The sequence below is a fragment of the Pristiophorus japonicus genome, chromosome 21, assembly GCF_044704955.1.
Source record: "Pristiophorus japonicus isolate sPriJap1 chromosome 21, sPriJap1.hap1, whole genome shotgun sequence".
Lineage (NCBI taxonomy): Eukaryota > Metazoa > Chordata > Chondrichthyes > Pristiophoridae > Pristiophorus > Pristiophorus japonicus.
In genome coordinates, this window is record NC_091997.1 from 17,077,580 (window position 1) to 17,094,470 (window position 16,891).

Below are 16,891 nucleotides of genomic sequence, written 5' to 3' on the forward strand. Positions count from 1 at the left end.
AGTATATTCTGTGATCATATTTTTCCCCAGGTTTTCTTCCCTCCTCTGTATCCATAATTCACACATCACAGGTGTCGAAGAGGTGGCCTGTTTCTGGGCCTCGACTAAAGATCCCAGCAAGGCAGCCACTGAGAAGATGATACGGTAGCTAATGTTAAAGAGCAGGAGGGGAGAAAAGTGAAGCAAAGAAGAAAAAGTTTACAACTGTTGTGGGAAGTAGGAAGTAGGCTGCAGCAACAGTGGAACAACTGCTTGGAATGGTGCCAATGCAGCTGAACAGTGAAACGGAGAATAACTTGGTGTGGTGGAGTTAATGAAACAGTGACTGACAAAGCAATAAGTAACATGGTGGAACAGAGCTTAAGAAGCTCAGCTTATTGATGTTATGACAGCATTGTAACAACTTTGGATTGCATATATTGTAAGATCTTTTGATCCCTCAGTCGGTTTTCATTGACGATCAGTGGGTACAGTAGCCTAATGGTTATGATACTGGACTTGTAACCCAAAAATCATGGGCACAAATTCCCCATGGCAAGTTGTGAAATTGAATTCACTAAATTGTGGCCCAGCACCAGGAAATGGTCATTAATTTAGTCATTTATGTCATAAAAACCCAACTGGTTTACTAATGTCCTTCAAGCAAGGGAAACCTATGATCACTATCAGGTTTAGCCTGCATTCACTCCATTAGTGTGTGTTGGGGCCCAAGGAAGAAAAGGGAATGTGCCTGGTGTGTTACCTTGCTTTCACTTGTCAGATCATTGAACTTCTTGTGGCACTGGTCTGCAATTCTGGGGCTGTGAGGAGTGGTACTTAGTGCCAGCACCACATGGCGTAAAACACTTTTTGGGGCTTCTTCCCTTGGAGCCCTGGCAATCTCCTTTGCTGAATTTTCTTGAGGAGTGTTTGGAGCTTGGTGTCAGCGAAGTTGTGCATTCCTCTTCGGCTGTCTGTGCCAGATCCTTCTTTGGAAGATACTTTTCACAATTGGGACAAAAATCACATCTCCGCTACGTGACAGGAAACAGAGAGTAGTGGTGAACGGTTGTTTTTTGGAATGGAGGAAGGTATACATTGATGTTCCCCCAGTAGTCGGTTCTAGGACCACTGCTTTTCTTGATGTATATTAATGACATGGATGTCGGTGTTCAGTGCACCATTTCAAAATTTGCTGATGACACAAAACTTGGAAGCATAGTGAACAGTGAGGAGGATAGTGGTAGACTTTAAGAAGATATAGACAGGCTGGTGGAGTGGGTGGACATGTGGCAGATGAAAATAACACAGAAAAGTGTGAAGTGATACTATTTGGTAGAAAGAATGAGGAGAGGATAAATAAACTAAAGGGTACAATCTTAAGGGGGTGCATGTACAGAGAGACCGAGGGGTATATGTGCATAAATCGTTGAAAGTAGCAGAGCAGGTTGAGAAAGTGGTTAAAAAAAGCTTACGGGATCCTGGGCTTCATGAATAGAGGTATAGGGGGAGAAATTGCCCCGTTTCGATGTTTACAGCAGCTTCGGTTCAGGTTGACTCTTTTGGGAAATTCCGCTCTTTGTTCTCATTCGGAAGTTGGTCATAATGGGGGGGTGGTGACTTCACCCAAGGGGCAAAAACGCAGCAGTGACAACAACTGAGGGCAGAAGTTGGGGGCGGTGCATATTCACCGCCACGATGAAATCATCTGACGGATGTAAAACATAATTACCGATGATTGTTTTATGCCTCTATGCAAATAGTAATAGAGATTGTCTGCCTGTATCTCATGTGAGGCAGGAAAGGAAAAAAAATGCAAATGCTTGGAATACACAACAGGCTTACCAACATCTGACTAGAGGAAAGGTGGGTTAATGTTTCAGGTAAAGACTCTTCAACAGAATGCAGATGCTGACCTTCATCGAAACCTATTCTGATGAAGGATCCCTAGCCAAAATGTTAGTTCATCTTTTCTCTTTCAGATGCTGACAGAACAGCTGTGCATTTCTGGTATCTGCTGATATTTCCCTATCTCAGCTGAGATACAGATGGATAATCTTTTTCCATTCCACAAAATGTACCACCAGCCATCACCATCTGCCCTCTATGGACACAACATTTTGGCAACTTCTTTTTTGTCACATCTCATTCTGGCACTTGACCTTGGATGAATTTCAAGTGAATGAAGAACAAGGTAGAACAGTTCGTGCCCACGTCTTTCAGTACAGACACATGCCCGTGATTTTTTGCACCCAGCAAGCGCAGGTAATATCATACAAATCTTCTGACCCCTTGAAGAAACATTGTCTGTTCTGATGAAAGGTCTTGGTTTATTTGAATGAGGAGATGTTTTATGCCCCGGTTTGGCAAGCTGCAGCAGTGAAGGGAAGCAATCAGGCCTGAAAGCCTGAAGGATTTATAGACACAATGGTGACGGTTGTACTTTTCAGTTAAGTTCTGCTTTCTCAAGACAAGATATCCAGTTACCATTTTGAATGTGCAGAAACTGCAATTATTATATAATCATTTCTTAGTCTATGTTTGGTTCTATCACCCAAAGTTGTCATATTTGGCTTTTTAATTTCCCTATCCCATTGTCATTATTAGGTAATGGTTGTTAAAAGGCCAGAAAATTAGCGCTAATGTTATTTTTCCACTGGAAATTGCGGTAAGAGTACCAGCTTGATTCCCACCATTTTCGCCTCATTTAATGTCAACCTCTATGCTTCCGGTATCAAAAATATCGTGAAATTTTCAGTTAGTTACAGATCTCTTCATTGGGCATACATCACCAGTATAGCAACTCATTACGTGTATACTGAGAGATATGGGTGTCTACTGATGTATACACACCTATAATCTCATTACCTCTGGTCTGAAAAAGCACCATTCTCATTGCCTTCTTGTACTTCCATTATCATACTGCACCTCTTCACTTCTCCCACCCAACACTCTCGCATACACACCAACAATGGCATAGTTTACCACAATGAACAGAAAGGCCATATTTGTTCCTAATACTGGAGTAGTCAATCCAAAAGTGATTACTGGAAACCTCTTAGCTGTAGAAGATGTCATTTTAAGAGACGGGTATTCACTTATAATTAACTGTAAAAATGGGTACCTGGACTCGATCAGCAACATTTTTAAATGCATTTTAATTGTGTACAGCTGTTTTATAAATAGTGTCTTGTAGAGTCCATAGTTGATCCACATAACACCACTTTTGCATTATAAAGTGAGTCTGGCAAATCCAATAAGTGGCCTGATATTGGCACAAGGGCGCTGGTAGCATATGCTTTTGTTGGGTTGTTGCTGGGGAAATTAGAGGCTCATTCTTATGAGGTTTGGTTAGGCCTAACTACTAAATCCTCATCATTTCCTTAAATTACCTTGGATACTATGCAACTTCCTGGTTTAGTTTTTGTAATTATTTGTGGAATAGATCTGTTGTTTAGCATAGGCCAGGATTGAACGAATTTGTCCTGGTTCAGTCTCAATAAAACACAAGTTCTTCACTCTGTGCTAATTCCCTGAGCACTTCAACCCTTAGTGACTGGTGCAGGATCTATCTGCTGCCACATTAGTGGGATTCATTGCTGGGCTGTGGTGAGAAGGAATTACAGAAGGTTGATAGATGTTCAATGAGAATTGCATTTGGAAAATTTATTTTTCTGGGATTTGGAGGAAGGGATCGGTGGTTTGAAGGCAATTTTTCAATCTAATTCTGAGAATCACATTAATCAGAATACGCATCCCAGCTGAGATCAAGTACAAATGTTCGATGCTCCTTGTATTCTTTGTTTCAACTAAATTATGCAAGCAATCACTGCATCAATCCTTTTGCAAAATTATTGACATGAATGCTTATTATTTGCAAGGAAAACAGTCTTGGATTAGAGTTGATTTATTTAGGTTGAAATAGGAGTGTCCAATATTACTGACAAATGAGTTAACGGCCCGGATTTTCCAGAACCTATGACCGTGTACGCGGTTGTAAGTGCCCCACAAGTTCTGGGGTTCCGCGTGTGATGCGCATGTGTAATAATCTAGAACTTGCGATCTGTCAAGTTTCAGCTTGACAGATCATCCACATGTGCAGGAAATGGACATTCGCTGGCACAGAGTTGGGCTATTTGTCCAGCAAATGTCCACAAAACTCATATGCTTGGTAAAAGCAGGCATAAGGCCTTCTTTTGCCAGAGTAAGGGATTCAATAAATATTAAAATAAAACTTTTAAAATCATTTAAACACTCAAAAATCTTTAAAACGTGTGCTAAAAAGACAAGCCTGAAGGCTCTGTGCCTCAATGCGAGAAGTATTCGTAATAAGGTGGACGAATTAACTGCACAGGCAGCTATTAACGAATATGATGTAATTGGGATTACAGAGACATAGGTCCAGGGTGACCAAGGCTGAGAACTCAACATCCAGGGAAATTCAACATTCAGGAAGGATAGACAGAAAGGAAAAGGAAGTAGGGTAGCATTGCTGGTTGAAGAGGAAATTAACGCAATAGTAAGGAAGGACATTAGCTTGGATGATGTGGGATCTGTATGGGTAGAGCTGCGGAATACCAAAGGGCAGAAAACGCTAGTGGGAGTTGTGTACAGACCACCAAACAGTAGTAGTGAGGTTGGGACAGCATCAAACAAGAAATTCGGGATGCGTGCAATAAAGGTACAGCAGTTATCATGGGTGACTTTAATCTACATATAGATTGGACTAACCAAACTGGTAGCAATGCGGTGGAGGAGGATTTCCTGGAGTGTATTAGGGATGGTTTTCTAGACCAATATGTCAAGGAACCAACAAGAGGGCTGGCCATCCTAGACTGGGTGATGTGTAATGAGAAAGGACTAATTAGCAATCTTGTTGTGCGAGGCCCCTTGGGAAAGAGTGACCATAATATGGTAGAATTCTTTATTAAGATGGAGAGTGACACAGTTAATTCAGCGACTAGGGTCCTGAACTTAAGGAAAGGTAACTTCGATGGTATGAGACGTGAATTGGCTAAAATAGACTGGCGAATGATACTTAAAGGGTTGACGGTGGATAGGCAATGGCAAACATTTAAAGATCACATGGATGAACTTCAACAATTGTACATTCCTGTCTGGAGTAAAAATAAAACAGGGAAGGTGGCTCAACCATGGCTAACAAGGGAAATTAGGGATAGTGTTAAATCCAAGGAAGATGCATATAAACTGGCCAGAAAAAGCAGCAAATCTGAGGACTGGGAGAAATTTAAAATTCAGCAGAGGAGGACAAAGGGTTTAATTAGGAGGGGGAAAAGAGAGTACGGGAGAAAGCTTGCTGGGAACATAAAAACTGACTGCAAAAGCTTCTATAGATATGTGAAGAGAAAAGGATTAGTGAAGACAAATGTAGGTCCCTTGCAGTCAGAATCAGGTGAATTTATAATGGGGAACAAAGAAATGGCAGACCAATTGAATAAATACTTTGGTTCTGTCTTCACGAAGGAAGACACATATAACCTTCCGGAAATAGTAGAGGACCGAGGGTTTAGCGAGAAGGAGGAACTGAAGGAAATCCTTATTAGTCAGAAAATTGTGTTAGGGAAATTGATGGGATTGAAGGCCGATAAATCCCCAGGGCCTGATAGTCTACATCCTAGAGTACTTAAGGAAATGGCCCTAGAAATAGTGGATGCATTGGTGATCATTTTCCAACAGTCTATCGACTCTGGATCAGTTCCTATGGATTGGAGGGTAGCTAATGTAACACTACTTTTTAAAAAAGGAAGGAGAGAAAATGGGGAATTATAGACCGGTTAGCCTGACATCAGTAGTGCGGAAAATGTTGGAATCAATTATTAAGGATGAAATAGCAGCACATTTGGAAAGCAGTGACAGGATCAGTCCAAGTCAGCATGGATTTATGAAAGGGAAATCATGCTTGACAAATCTTCTAGAATTTTTTGAGGATGTAACTAGTAGAGTGGACAAGGGCGAACCAATGGATGTGGTGTATTTGGACTTTCAAAACGCTTTTGACAAGGTCCCACACAAGAGATTGGTGTGCAAAATGAAAGCACATGGTATTGGGGGTAATGTATTGACGTGGATAGAAAATTGGTTGGCAGACAGGAAGCAGAGAGTAGGGATAAACGGTTCCTTCTCAGAATGGCAGGCAGTAACTCGTGGGGTGCCGCAGGTCTCAGTGCTGGGACCCCAGCTATTTACAATATACACTAATGATTTAGATGAAGGAATTGAGTGTAATCTCTCCAAGTTTGCAGATTACACTAAGCTGGATGTTGGTGTGAGCTGTGAGGAGGATGCTAAGAGGCTGCAGGGTGACTTGGACAGGTTAGGTGAGTGGGCAAATGCATGGTAGATGCAGTATTATGTGGATAAATGTGAGGTTATCCACTTTGGTGGCAAAAACATGAAGGCAGAATATTATCTGAATGGCAGAAGATGAGGAAAAGGGGAAGTGCAACGAGACCTGGGTGTCATGGTACATCAGTTATTGAAAGTTGGCATGCAGGTACAGCAGACGGTGAAGAAGACAAATGACATGTTGGCCTTCATAGCTCGGGGATTTGAGTATAGGAGCAGGGAGGTCTCACTGCAGTTGTACAGGGCCTTGGTGAGGCTTCACCTGGAATATTGTGTTCAGTTTTGATCTCCTAATCTGAGGAAGGACGTTCTTGCTATTGAGGGAGTGCAACGAACATTCACCAGACTGATTCCCTGGACGGCAGGACTGAAATATGAGGAGAGACTGGATCGACTGGGCCTGTATTCACTGGAGTTTAGAAGAATGAGAGGGGATCTCATAGAGACATATAAAATTCTGACGGGACTAAACAGATTAGATGCAGGAAGAATGTTCCCAATGTTGGGGAAGTCCAGCACCAGGGGACACAGTCTAAGGATAATGGGTAAGCCATTTAGGACTGAGATGAGGAGAAACTTCTTCACTCAGAGAGTTGTTAACCTATGGAATTCTCTACCGCAGAGAGTTGTTGATGCCAGTTCGTTAGATATATTTAAGAGGGAGTTAGATATGGCCCTACTGCTAAAGGGATCAAGGGGTATGGAGAGAAAGCAGGAAAGGGGTACTGAGGTGAATGATTACCATGATCTTATTGAATGGTGGTGCAGGCTCGAAGGGCCGAATGGTCTACTCCTGCACCTATTTTCTATGTTTCTATGTTTCTAAAATTAGTTTGCGGTATTTTTGGCCCTTTTAAAAATGTTTACATTTATTTTTCAAAAAAATTAAATTTTGTTTTAATTGTTTAATTAAATTGTACTTTAATTAATTTTTAACATGATTTATTCTTATTTAAGTGGGGTGAAAGTGTTTTTTTTAAGGGGATTCCTATTATGCTTATACATTAATAGAATCCCGTAAGAATCCCTTTTACTGGTTGAGCTGGCCCATGTGATCTCAGTGACGCTTGCGAAACACCTGCACTCCTGGGATATGTGGGTCTTTATGCAAGCCTATGCCTGCAGGCCCAGGAGCGCGAGTCTTTGAAGATAGAGGCACCAGATAGGTGCATACTTTTCTTGCGGTTCAGAGGCATTCGCCCACGTGAAGCCTCCGACCGCAGGCTCAATATATTTATAGAAAATTCTTTTGCCCTCTATTTTATATCATTCCTAATATAAACGTGATTTCACCCAGTTTTCACCAATGTTCCCTCTAAGGTCTGTGCCGGATCCGTGCAGTCTGCGACCAGCTGTTCCAATGTTAAATTTCATGCATGTCCTAAACTGTGAATGGGCCACACACCTCCCCAAAAATGAGGGGGAACATTGGTTGTTACTGTATTGGCCAGCAAAGTAAAAATGGCAGCCAAGTGAATCAGTTATACCTACAAATTCACCTTGTAACCATCAAACCGACAGTAGCATCTAGAGCTTTAATTCGATTTTTGAATTTTAATTACATTACCATATTTATAATGGCTAAAGCCATAAAGAATGCACTGCATAAAGTCAAATCCCTACTGGATTACAGATGCTGGAATGTAACGGGAGTGAAAAAGGACCCACTCAGCCCTGGTTCTCATAATGACATCTCTCGAGTATAGGAGCTCAGGCTGCATAAATCCTGAAAGTGGTTGCATCCTGTAGGTTTTGTGTTTCTGAATGGAGCTGCAGTAATTGTTTATGATGTGCATGCATGTTATGGCATAAACTCTGATTCCTCAGGAGGGTTGTCTTGATGTGATGTGTTATATAAACAAAACCCTTACTATCTGCTTATCCTCAAAGATTTCATTTATGGAGCTGCTGATGATTGGGTTAATACCAGCCACAGACTGAACAAGGATAAAGTCATCATTTTTTTAAAGATTATAATCTATTACGGTGGTTACTGTCAAATCATATTCATCAGATGTTTCATTTGTGAAGTCATTGGATTAAAGTCTTGCACCCATGTTTATTTTACACAAAATAATAGATTGCAAGGAGAGATTACAAGCCAGCAATTGGGCAACATGGCATATAGCGATCAGTTTGAACCCCGAGGTTAGATGACAACGTTGGATTTAATGTTAGATCAGAGATTATTAGAATGCTTCAGTGTTGCCTGTTTATGTTGATCCATTTAGATTCAGTTTGTGTGTCAAAAGTAGTTGTCAGCAAGGATTCCGACTGAAGTGTGAGCTTTGATAGTCAGCATGGGCTCTGATAGCATGAGCTCTCCCTGTCAGTGATTATCTGTAATCCATTATCAAGGGATTTTGTGTCTACATGGATTATATATAACATCATGGCTGGTGAAGATGCATTCGTCTATTTTGAGCCAATATGCGAACCTGTGAGAAAGCTAATTTTGCACAGGCAACCTTCAAACCAATGAGGGCCTTGTATGTATATACTTCTAATAAATCCTTCAACATCCAGAGCTTTATAGAATAGGTAGTTGTCACATGTGCCACCCCGTGACATATCCTGGGAATGTTAGAGCCCATATGTCGTCTGATTTTCCAAAAGAAAAGTTCTGAGTCTATTCAAAATGGTGCTTTCTCATTCCACTCCTGCTGAGATGGCTCTGTTCCCACTGACTATCAACGTGCCCCATTATGTGTAGGCACAGCCTGCATATGCTTCTGACATCACTCAAACCAAGCCAATGATGGAAGGTCAGCTAACAAAGTGCCAGCATGCCCACCTCAATATTCCTGCCATGTCTTGTGCAGCTGAATTCTGTCAGACTGACTGTGCATTTCTCCTTCATATGAACTGCGTTAAGTTAGTGTTTAAGGTGAGAGCTTTCAATTTATTCCACGTACTTTAGTAACAGCGCCTGCCCAAGTGAAATACCATATTTCCCCAACTAAAATTTTGGCCATGTTTTGCCACAAATCACTTACTATAATACAATGTTTTATGTCTTTAGATGCTCTGATAATGACTCCACGAGGCAAAGTATTGCACTTGAACTGTAGTGATCTTAGTCCGTTTAATATAACTCAAGAGTGAGGATACCACATAGTGGATTCCCTTTTATACCTGGGTACCTGTGGTGTACAGATGACCCCTGGGCCTCCACCAGTTGCGCCCTCTGGTGGTGCCAGCATAGTGTATACAGTGTGAACCTTGTTGATGGTACCTCTGGTAAACAAGTCTCCATCTTATGCAACTATACAATGACTACACAGAGAGTATATCTATAGCATAGATATATAACACAATGCATATTACTTTTGTAACAAAGCTACTGCAATATCAAAGTTTTGTCATTGTTTTCCCAGGAAATAAAAACCTTAAAATAAAAAAGGTGAAAGTAAATTATTGCCCATTGAAGATTAATTAATGTAACCCAAGAGCATTTTCATTGTTGAGTGATGCAAGAACTACCCATTTCATGTACGTTTCATCATAGGCAGTCCCTCGGAATCGAGGAAGACTTGCTTCCACTCTTAAAATGAGTCCTTAGGTGGCTGAACAGTCCAATACGAGAGCCTATCAGTCCCTATCACGGGTGGGACAGATAGTCGTTGAGGGAAAGGTTGTGTGGGACAGGTTTGCCGCACGCTCTTTCCGTTGCCTGCACTTGATTTCTGCATGTTCTTGGCGATGAGACTTGAGGTGCTCAGCCCCCTCCCGGATGCACTTCCTACACTTGGGGCGGTCTTTGGCTAGGGACTCCCAGGTGTCAGTGGGGATGTTTAAAACTCCAGTGAGTGGGACATATGTACATTTCTGGTCATTATACCAGCTGGTAACTTTCTCCATTGCAATGGGACACAGTTGAGATCCATCAGGGCGGTGAACTAGGATTGGCGTCCTCATCCAGGCCAACATCCCCAGCATTGAAGCACTGACCACACTTGATCAGCTCTGCTGGGCAAGCCACATAGTTCGCATGCCAGATGCGAGACTCCCAAAGCAAGCGCTCTACTCGGAACTCCTTCATGGCAAATGAGCCAAAGGTGGGCAGTGGAAACGTTACAAGGACACCCTCAATGCCTCCCTGATAAAGTGCAACATCCCCACTGACACCTGGGAGTCCCTGGCCAATGACCGCCCTAAGTGGAGGAAGTGCATCTGGGAGGGCGCTGAGCTCCTCGACTCTCGTCGCCGAGAGCATGCAGAAATCAAGCGCAGGCAGCGGAAAGAGCGTGCGGCAAACCAGTCCCACCCACCCCTTCCCTCAACGACTATTTGTCCCACCTGTGACAGAGACTGTGGTTCCCATAATGGACTGTACAGCCACCTAAGAACATGTCAAGAGTGGGAGCAAGTCTTCCTTGATTCCGAGGGACTGCCTATGATGATTGTTATGTTCAGAATAAATCCACAGGACTATATCGCAAGCTCAAACTGATGACCTTGGTCTCTTTATTCAGACTCCAGAGTGGGGAAGCAGCATGGTAAATCACCTTTTATACCTACTTGCCCCACGGTGAACAGGTGACTCTTAGGTCTCCCGCAGGTGTGCCCCTAGTGCCAAGTCTTACATTTTGGTAAGGAATACATACAAAACATCATTCCTCCAAAAGTCTTATGTGCAAGTTATTTGCAAGTTGAGGCGATCTGGTACCCCGCGTCCCCGGATCGATCGCTTGGGTTGAAGTCCTGATGTGGTGGGTTCATCCTTGTGGTCAACGGTGAAGTTGATCATGTTAGTGGGTCGCTGGGAGCCAGGTCCTTTCACAGTGGTTTCTGGTTATCTGTAGTTCGCAGTTTGGTCTTGTCCAAATGCTTTACTCATTAGCCTGCTACATGGTTTCACAATCAAACACTCCGTTTTCATCACATGCACTCCATTCCCCCCCTTGGCTAATGCGGTGCCAGCGGCCCAACTGGGGCCCTGAACATGGTCTACATCACTTATTCTGATGTCGCGTGGAGGGGCCGTGCACTTATGGTGCATTCTCTGCTGATGGCATACGGAAGGCTCGATTTTGAGTGATTCTGTCTGGTGACTGCGTACCACCTCGGATAGCTGGGTCTGTAGCGAGTCTACCATGACACGCGTGGTGCTAGGTTTGGTGATTTGGGCTGCCTGCTCCGGGCTATTGTCGCTGACCCTGAGGTCTAGCAAGCCCAGGATAGCCGCAATGGCCTTGAGACTTTCGGTAGTGGCGGGAGGCCTAGTGGTCCCCATGGACATTGGGCCACAGTATGGGGGCCCCGGACCACAGACTGTGCGTAGCCGCCCTGCCTTACTTTGCAACGTTGGGATGAGTCTTTCGTCTCTGCGACGGATAGGTTGCCACATCCCGTCTAGCAGTTCAGCTTTGGCAGGCGGTAACGTGGAATCCTGGCTGGTCCAGGTCCGAAACTGGAGGGCGTTTCCAGTTGACCCCTCATGCGACCACAAGTAGGTCATTAGGCTGCGCCGTTTCCACCCTGGTAGTGGGCAACGGTAGCCAACTGAGGGCATTAGTGCCGCTCTCAGTGCCTGGCCCGTGGCGGATCATGTTACAGTGCATAGACAGTGTTAGACATTTCAAAACAATGCATCTATAATGGTGCCTCTGCTCTCCCAAACTTGTGGGATGAGCAACTTGTCTGACTCGAGCACATATTGGGACACTCTTTGGTACGTCTCTTTAGTCCCGTGAACTCAGGCTGCTGCTTTGTTTAACTTATTGGATACATGTTCAATCGTTTGGGACTCGCCCACTACTTTTGCTTGCTGCACAACACTCCTGACCCCGTGCGGTAACATCTCACTTGCTACAACTACTTTGTTCGATACACATACGACCGGTTGGTGTTCGCCCGTACTTTGGCTTGTTGTAAGGTACCCCCAACCCCATATAATGGTACATCATTGGCCGCGAAAGACCACTCACAAGGGTTACATAGTGCACACAATTTATTGGAGCGTAGTAGGTTCCTGGCCTTCACAGCGGCCGCCCCTTTACCTTTGCCCCAAACCCAGTCATCTTCCTTGCTGGGTGACACATTCCTCCATTCCGTTGCGGCGACCTCCCATGGTCTGGATGCTCTCTCGTCCCGTGGTCTGGACGCACCTTCATCCTGTGGTCTGGAAGCACCTTTGTCCGTGTCCGTGATGCTGACTGCCGTGATCTTCCACCCCAGCTATTTTGCCTCTGGCGCCGGGAAGGTGCATTCAGATTGTTCCGGCTGGGGTCCCACTCCGCATGGTCGACCTGGAGCCTCTTCCATCGTCGCGAAGAGCTCGTCGGCTTCGGGTGGTGGGTACCGCGCCTGTACTGCTGCCCAGTTGATCTTCACCTCCTTGTGGTCGTGATGAGTGGCCTGTGTCTCGGGGATCTGCAAATGGATCTGCACTTTAATGCCTGGTTCAGCTGAAGGTGGGGATTAGCTCAGTCTTTGAGAAGAGGAGACCTTGTTCGCTGGAGAAGGTACACAGAGGTCTTCCCAGTTCCATTGAATCTTCCCCATCCACCTCCTGCCAAGCAGCATTGGCCCATCACCTGAAACAATCCACAGTGGTAAATCGTGCATTGCTCCTTCATGAGATACTCTTATGTCCGCACTACCAATAACTAGTATCAGTTCCTTGGTGTAGGTGCGCAGTTTTGCCTGAATTGGGATCAGCTTGAGTCACTGTGCTTCATCGCTCCACAGCCTCTCGAATGCCTTCTGGCTCATAACTGATTGATTTGCCCCCGTGTTTAGTTCTATGGAGACTGGAGTGCCGTTAAGTTCAACTTTTAACATTATCGGAGGGCTTTTGGTGGTGAAGGTGTGTATCCCATATACTTCCTCTTCATCCTCAGGTTCAGTTGCTTCTCTTGCTCATTCATCATGATCCTTGCTGAATCGGTCATCCTCTCCTGACTCTGCCACGTGGTGAGTCAGAGATCATTTGAACATTGACTGGAGGTGCCCCATTGTTCCACAGCCCTTGCACACATAGGGCTTGAATCGACATTGAAGAGCTCTATGGCTGCCCCCGCAGCGCCAACATGGTGCTATTGGATACGCATTCACGCCCCATGGCGGTCTCTGAGTTACTCTAAGTCTAGGTCTGGCCTCTGCAATCGTCTGAGCCCTGCCCTGTGCCGTTCTGCCTGCTGAAAACATTATTTTGTGCATGTTGCTTGCTGGTGAGCTTCGATTCTGTGAAGATATCTGTTTCGTGATATCGCTCGTGGATATGAAGACTTGGGCTATCGTGATGGCCTTGCTCAGATCTAGGGATTCAGCAGACAGCATTTTGCAAAGAATGACATCGTGGCCAATTCCAAGCACGAAAACGTCTGGCAACATTTCCCCCAAAGATCCCGCAAATTTGCACTGCCTCGCAAGGCGTCTTAGGTCGGCGAAAAAACTCGCCACGTTCTGGCCCTCGGAGCGACGGTGCATGTAAAAGCGATGCCTGGCCATCAGGATGCTCTCCTTTGGCTTGAGGCGTTCCCTAGCCAGCGTACACAGCTCTGCATAAGATTTGTCCGTTAGCCAGCAAATTTTTAAGGAGGCCATATACCGATGACCCACATACGGTGAGGAGACTCGCACTGCCATTGATCGCTATTTCAGCGGTGTCCAATTTGTTGGCCACAAAGGCTTCCCAATCATCACCCTCAATGAATCTCTCAAGAATACCAACGGCAGCCATTACTGCGTGAAAGTTCGTGATCTGTTACTTGTCGCCAATTTGTTATGTTCAGAATAAATCCACAGGACTATATCGCATGTTCAAACTGTTGTGACCTTGGTCTCTTTATTCAGACTTCAGAGTGGGAAGCAGCATGGTGAATCACCTTTTATACCTGCTTGCCCCAGGGTGCACAGGTGACCCTTAGGTCTCCCACATGTGTGCCCCCCTAGTGGCAAGTGTTACATTTTGGTAAGGTTTACATACATACATAACAATGATGATGATGAGGAATTATATACAGCAGCAAATAATGAAAAAAATATTAAACCTGACTTCACTAAAATTGCACAGAAAGTAATAATATTTGTAGCAACTTCATCATAAGCAGTTTAACTTGTAATAGATAGAAGATTTTTTTCCTCTCATGGTTTCCTTTCAATAGGAATTGTTAGCATTGTGTAAAGTAAGTGGATTGCACAAGTGACCAGGCCAGTGATAAAGAAGAGTAGCTGTGCAACATCAGAAACGGTTGCCTAGTGTTGGACGGATAAATTCAAGGAGTATAGCCTGCATGGTCTGGTTTAAGAATATACAATTTACAAGGGTATTATTTTCAGAAAGTACAAGAGGCATATAACTCAGTTACATCAAGTATTTCCAAAATGTATTCGTTCAATTCATTCCTAACTTAGTTGGTTGGTCAAATGTTCAACATGCATTTTTTGTTGGAAGTGAGCAAGTGTTCTCAAATGATTAACTTTATGGGTTAAGTTATGCTTCTCAGATGACAATAAGATTAAAATACAGCCTTGAAAAAGTGACTTCACACTAACCATTCAGAGCAGGATATAATCAATAAATCAAATACAAATAATGTGCTTTAAAACTGAATTTAAAAGCAAAACTTACAAATTCAATAAAGGGAAATTATCCTTGAACTGTAAATATTTAAAAGAGTATTCAGGGGACTATTTCAATGAGGGCTTTAGATCCTTATTGATGAGGCCAGATACTTAATCAGAATCTGAAGGTTATTTGTAAGTAGACTTTTTTGTGAAGTCCGAGGCATTAAAAGGATGTCAAAGATGTGTATTTAAAAGGTTGTTTTTGAATATGTTTGAGAATAAATGAACACAACCCGACTCAAGCCCTTTCCTGTACAATGAGTAACAGAACTGATAACAGATGTAATTCTGTGCCCAGCCTTTACTATGTCAAGTCAGGGCTCAAGCCAATCTGCAGGATGTGAATGGTCAAAAATGCTTCTTCTCATTAATAATTGATAACAGTGGCAATTATTCTGGTTGGAATGAATGTTCCAAATGGTTTTCACTTCGGAGACAACAGAGAGCTGCATGGAATGTTTTTGATTAGCTCGAGATTCCGATTACTGTTGGGAACAAAAGTTCAGCAATCCCGCACGCTAAACTGGGAGCCATGCTCTAAGGGAGTGCAAAATTGGTCCTGCAGTATTGGAGACCTATTTTTAGCCCATGCTGCCCTTCAGCACAGCTCCTCCACTGGGAGTGCAGGATCACTGAATTTAACCTAACAGTTTCTTTTTCTTCAGTCCCATTTCTTTTTCTTCAGTCTCTTCTCCTGACGGAGGTAACTTATACTGGGTTATGGTGCAAAAGGCAGCCCTGACTCTTCAGTACTTTACCCCAAGTGACCATTCTTGATGTGTATGCCTGAACAATGAGTGCTGACAGGTTATTTGATTGCTAGGGCCATCACAACTGACCCTGATCCTGTCCTTCCCAACAACCACACATGCACAATTCCAGGACCTTATGAAATAGTGACTTGTCATCATCATAGGCAGTCCCTCGGAATCGAGGAAGACTTGCTTCCACTCCTGAAGTGAGTTCTTTGGTGGCTGAACAGTCCAATTCGAGAGCCACAGACTCTGTTACAGGTGGGACAGATAGTCATGGAGGGAAGGGATGGGTGGGACTGGTTTGCCGCACACTCTTTCCGCTGTCTGCGCTTGATTTCTGCATGCTCTCGGCGTTGAGACCCGAGGTGCTCAGCGCCCTCTCGGATGCAGTTCCTCCACTTGGGGCGGTCTTAGGCCAGGGACTCCCAGGTGTCAATGGGGATGTCACACTTTATCAGGGAGGCTTTGAGGGTGGTCCTTGTAGCATTTCCGCTGCCCACCTTTGGCTTGTTTGCCGTGAAGGAGCTCCAAGTAGAGCACTTGCTTTGGGAGTATCGTGTCTGACATGCAAACTATGTGGCCTGCCCAGCGGAGCTGATCAAGTGTGGCCAGTGCTTCAATGCTGGGGATGGTAGCCTGAATGAGGACGCTGATGTTGGTGCGCCTGATCTCCCAGGGGATTTGTAGGATCTTGCGGAAACATCGTTAGTGATATTTCTCCAGCAACTTGAGGTGTCTACTGTACATGGTCCATGTCTCTGAGCCATACAGGAGGACAGGTATTACTACAGCCTTGTAGACCATGAGCTTCGTGGTAGTTTTGAGGGCCTGGTCTTCAAATATTCTTTTCCTCAGGCGGCCGAAGGCTGCACTGGCACACTGGAGGCAGTATTAGATCTCGTCATTGATGCCTGTTGTTGATAGGAGGCTCCCAAGATATGGGAAGTGGTCCACGGTGTCCAGGGCCGCACTGTGGACCTTGATGACTGCGGGGCAGTGCTGTGCGGTGAGGACAGGCTGGTGGAGGACCTTTGTCTTACGGATGTTTAGTGTAAGGCCCATGCTTTCATATGCCTCAGTAAATACGTCGACTATGTCCTGGAGTTCAGCCTCTGTATGTGCACAGATGCAGGCGTTGTCCGCGTACTGTAGCTCGATGACAGAGGTTGGGGTGGTCTTGGATCTGGCCTGGAGACAGCGAAGGTTGAACAGGTTCC